Below are 5,671 nucleotides of genomic sequence, written 5' to 3'. Positions count from 1 at the left end.
AGTTTCGATGACAGTGTTGAATAGAAGTGGTGAAAGAGCACGTCCCTGTCTTGTTCCCATTTTTAAAGGGAATGGTTTCAGTTTTTCTCCATTAAGAATAATGTTGGCCATGGGCTTAGCATAAATAGCCTTTACAATGTTCAGGTATGTTCCTACTCTCCCTAATTTTTCTAGTGTTTTGAGCATGAAGGGGTGTTGTATTTTGTCAAATACTTTTTCTGCATCAATTGAAATAACTATATGATTCTTATCTTTAAGTGTATTGATATGATGGATTACGTTTATTGATTTACGAATGTTGAACCATCCTCGCATTCCAGGAATGAACCCCACTTGATCGTGGTGCACAATTTTCTTAATATGTTTTTGGATAAGGTTTGCCAATATTTTGTTAAGGATCTTTGCATCTATATTCATCAAGGATATTGTTCTAAACTTTTCTTTCCTTGATGTGTCTTTTCCTGGTTTGGGTATGAGGGTGATACTAGCTTCATAGAATGAGTTTGGTAGAGTACCCTCCTTTTCTATTTCCTGGAATATTTTGAGAAGTATTGGAATGAGTTCTTCTTTGAAGGTCTTGTAGAACTCAGCTGAGAATCCATCTGGTCCTGTGCTTTTCTTGGATGGTAGATTTTTAATGGCTTATTCTATTTCATTGCTTGATACTGATCTGTTTAAATCGTGTATGTCCTCCTCGTTCAGCATGGGAGGAACATATGTCTCTAGAAATTTGTCAATGTCTTCTGTAGTTTCTATTTTGTTGGAATACAGATTTTTCAAAGTAGCTTCTCATTATGTCCTGTATCTCAGTGGTGTCTGTCGTGATATTTCTTTTCCATCATGTAATTTAGTAATTTGAGTCTTCTCGCTCCTTCTCTTATTTAATGTGGCTAAGGGTTTATCTATTTTGTTTACTTTCTCAAAGAACCAACTTTTTGTGATGTCAATTTTTTGAATAGTTTCTTTTGTTTCAATTTCATTGATTTCAGCTCTGATTTTAATTATTTCCCGTCTTCTACTAACTTTGCTGATATTCTGTTTGTCTTCTTCTAGGACTTTGAGCTGTAATGTAAGGTCATTGAGTTGTTGACTTTTGATTCTTTTCTGGAATTTGCTCCATGCAATGAATTTTCCTCTTTCATAGTGAATTTTACTGCTTTTATAGTGTCCAAGAGATTTTGATATGTTGTATCATCATTCTCATTGACCTCTAAGAATTTTTTAATCTTCTCCCTGATGTTTTTTGTTATCCATGTTTCATTCAGTAGCATAGTATTTAGTCTCCAAGTGTTGGAGTAATTTCATTTTTTTTATTTTGTCATTGATTGCTACTCTCTGTCCATTATGATCTGATAGAACACAAGGCAGTATCTCTATTTTTTTGCATTTCCTAAGGGCTGCTTTGTGGCATAACACATGGTCTATTTTCGAAAAGATTCCATATGCTGCTGAGAAGAAAGTGTATCCGCTTGTTGATGGATGGGATATTCTATATATGTCTATTAAGTCTAGTATATTGATTGTGTTATTGAGTTCTCTGGTTTCTTTGGTTTTATTTTGTTTGGAAGATCTATCTAGTGGTGACAGCGGTGTGTTAAAGTCACCCAGAATTATTGTGTTGTGGTCTATGTGATTCCTGAAATTGAGAAGGATTTATTTGATGTACAGGGATGCACCATTGTTTGGGGCATAAATATTTACTATCACTATGTCTTCCTGATTTATGGTTCCCTTAAGCAGTATGAAATGTCCTTATTTATCCCTTCTGAATAACTTTGGCTTGAAGTCCACTTTATCTGATATAAGAATGGAAGCCCCCGCTTTTTTACTGAGTCCATGTGCGTGGTAGGTTTTTTCCCATCCTTTCACCTTTAGTCTGTGGATGTCTTTTTCTATGAGTTGAGTCTCTTGCAGGCAGCATATTTTTGGGTGTTTCTTTTTAATCCATTCTGCCAGTCTATGTCTTTTGATTGAGGAGTTTAGGCCATTAACGTTCAGAGTTATTATTGAGAAATGATTTGTATTCCCAGTCATTTGGCTTATTTTTCGTTTTTAAGTTGGCTTGGTCTCTCCTTTGACTATTTTTTTTCTAAGGTAGTTCCTCTCTTTGCTGACCTCCATTGTTGTTTTTCATTTCCTCCTCATGGAATAATTTCTTGAGAACATTCTGTATTGCAGGCTTTCTTTTTTTTTATTGTAAACAAATGGAATACATGTTGTTTCTGTGTTTGTACATGGCGAAAAGGCATACCATTTGTGTCATCATAAATTTACATAGGGTAACGTTGTTCGATTCATTCTGTTATTTTTTTCCCTTCCCCCACCCCTCCCACCCTTCTTTACCCTCTATACAGTACTTCCTTCTTCCATACTTGCCCCCCTCCCTAACTCTAACTCTAACCCTAACACTAACCCTTGTCTTACCCCCATTATGTGTCATCCTCCACTTATTAGCGATATCATTCGTCCTTTGGCTTTTTGAGATTAGCTTATCTCACTTAGCATGATATTCTCCAATTTCATCCATTTGCCTGCAAATGCCATAATTTTATCATTCATTTTGGCAGAGTAATATTCCATTGTATATATTTATACCACAGTTTCTTTATCCACTCATCAATTGAAGGGCATCTAGGTTGGTTCCACAGTCTGGCTATTGTGAATTGAGCAGCTATGAACATTGATGTGGCTGTATCTCTGTAGTATGCTGATTTTAAGTCCTTTGGGTATAGGCCAAGGAGTGGGATAGCTGGGTCAATGGAGGGTCCATTCCGAGTTTTCTAATGAATCTCCACACTGCTTTCCAGAGTGGCTGCACTCATTTGCAGCCCCACCAGCAATGTATGAGTGTACCTTTCTCCCCACATCCTCGTCATCACCTGTTGTTGCTCGTATTCTTGATAATCGCCATTCTAATTGGGGTGAGATGGAATCTTAGGGTAGTTTTACTTTGCATTTCTCTTATTACTAGAGATGTTGAACATTTTTCCATATGTTTCTTGATTGCTTGTAGATCTTCTTCTGTGAAGTGTCTATTCATTTCCTTAGCCCATTTGTCGACTGGATTATTTGAATTCTTGGAGTAGAGTTTTTTGAGTTCTTTATAGATTCTGAAAACTAGTGCTCTATCTGAAGTATGATTGGCAGAGATATTCTCCCACTCTGTAGGCTCTCTCTTCGTATTGCTGATAGTTTCCTTTGCTGAGAGAAATATTTTTACTTTGAATCTATCCCAGTGGTTGATTCTAGCTTTTATTTCTTGTGCTATGGGAGTCCTGTTAAAGAAATCTGATCCTAGATCAACAAGGTGATGATTTGGACCTACATTTACTTCTATAATCTGCAGGGTCTCTGGTCTGATTCCAAGGTCCTTAATCCATTTTGAGTTTAGTTTCGTGCATGGTGAGAGATAGGGGTTTAATTTCATTCTGTTTCATATTCATTTCCAGTTTTCCCAGCACCATTTGTTGAAGAGGCTATCTTTTCTCCATTGCATATTTTTGGCACCTTTGTCTAGTATGAGGAAATTGTATTTATTTGGGTTTGTGTCCGTGTCCTCTATTCTGTACCATTGATCTACCTTTCTATTTTGGTAGCAATACCATGCCGTTTTTGTTACTATTGCTTTGTAGTAGAGTTGAATATCTGGTATTGCAATACCCCCTGTTTCACTCTTCCTGCTAAGGATTTCTTTAGCTATTCTGGGTTTCTTATTCTTGCAGATGAATTTCATAATTGCTTGCTCTATTTCTGTAAGGTACGTCATTGGGATTTTAATTCGAATTGCATTGAATTTGTATAGCACTTTAGGTAGTATGGCCATTTTGACAATATTAATTCTTCCTATCGAAGAACATGGAAGATCTTTCCATCTTCTAAGGTGTTCTTTAATTTCTTTCTTTAGTGTTGTATAGTTCTCATTGTAGAGGTCTTTCACCTCTTTTGTGAGATTGATTCCCAAGTATTTAATTTTTTTGAGGCTACTGTGAATGGGGTAGTTTTCCTAATTTCTCTTTCTGAATATTCATCACTTATGTATAAAAATGCATTGGATTTATTGGCAGTGATCTTGTAACCTGCTACTTTACTGAATTCACTTATGAGTTCTAAGAGTTTTCTGGTGGAATTTCCAGGTTCCTCTAAATATATAATCAAGTCATCAGCAAAAAGGGATAGTTTGAGTTCTTTTTTTCCAATTCATATCCCTTCAATTTCTTTGGTTTGTCTAATTGTTCTGGCCAGAGTCTCAAGAATGAAGTTGAATAGAAGTGGTGAAAGAGGGCAACCCTGCCTTGTTCCAGTTTTTAGGGGGAATGCTTTCAGTTTTTCACCATTTAGAATGATATTAGCCATGGGCTTAGCATAAATGGCCTTTACAATGTTAAGGAATGTTCCCACTATCCGTATTTTTTCTAGTGTTTTGAGCATGAAGGGGTGCTGTATTTTATCAAATGCTTTTTCTGCATCTATTGAAATAATCATGTGATTCTTGACTTTAAGTCTATTAATATGGTGAATTACGTTTATTGATTTCCTGATGTTGAACCAACCTTGCATCCCTGGGATGAAACCCACTTGATCATGGTGCACTATCTTTTTAATATGTTTTTGTATGCGATTTGCTAAAATTTTGTTGAGAATTTTTGCGTCGATCCAGCATTACACAACATTCTCAGCAAAATATTCCATGAGGAAGAGATGAAAAACAAAGAAGCAAATCAGCAAAGGGAGGAATTATCCTAAAGGAATCGTCAAATAAAGGATGAAACAAGTTGTGTCAAACAAATAAATAAATAAATTTTAAAAAATGAACCAAATGACTGGGAAACCAAATCATATCTCTATAATAACCCTGAATGTTAATGGCCTGAATACATCAATCAAAAGACATAGACTGGCAGATTGGATTAAAAAGAAAGATCCAACAATATGTTGCCTGCAAGAGACTCACCTCATAGAAGAAGATACCCATAGACTAAAGGTGAAAAAGTGGGGAAAAACATACCATGCACATGGACTCAGCAAATAAGCTGGAGTATCCATCCTCATTTCCGATAATGTGGACTTCAAGCCAAAGTTAGTCAGAAGGGATAAAGAAGGTCATTTCATACTGCTTAAGGGAAGCATAAATCAGCAAGATATAACAATCATAAACATCTATGCCCCAAACAGTGGCTAATCCATGTATGTCAAACAAATCCTTCTCAATTTCAGAAACCAAATAGACCATAACACAATAATACTAGGTGATTTTAACACGCCTCTCTCACCACTGGACAGATCTTCCAGTCAAAATTTGAACAAAGAAACCATAGATCTCAATAACACTATCAATAATTTAGACTTAACGGACATTTATAGAATATACCATCCAACCAAGAGCGAGTACACTTTCTTCTCAGCAGCACATGGATCCTTCTCTAAAATAGACCATATATTATGCCACAAAGCTAATGTTAGCAAATACAAGAAGATAGAGACACTACCATGTATTCTATCAGATCATAATGGATTGAAGTTAGAAATAAATGAAGGAGTAAAACACAGAAACTATTCCAACATCTGGAGATTAAACAATATGCTATTATATGATGAATGGATAACAGAAGATATTAGGAAGGAAATGAAACAATTCTTAGAGGTAAATGAGAACAAAGAAACATCATATCAA

Source organism: Sciurus vulgaris (assembly GCF_902686455.1).
Source record: "Sciurus vulgaris genome assembly, contig: HiC_scaffold_238_arrow_ctg1, whole genome shotgun sequence".
Taxonomy (NCBI): Eukaryota; Metazoa; Chordata; class Mammalia; order Rodentia; family Sciuridae; genus Sciurus; species Sciurus vulgaris.
This window is presented reverse-complemented; position numbering follows the sequence as displayed.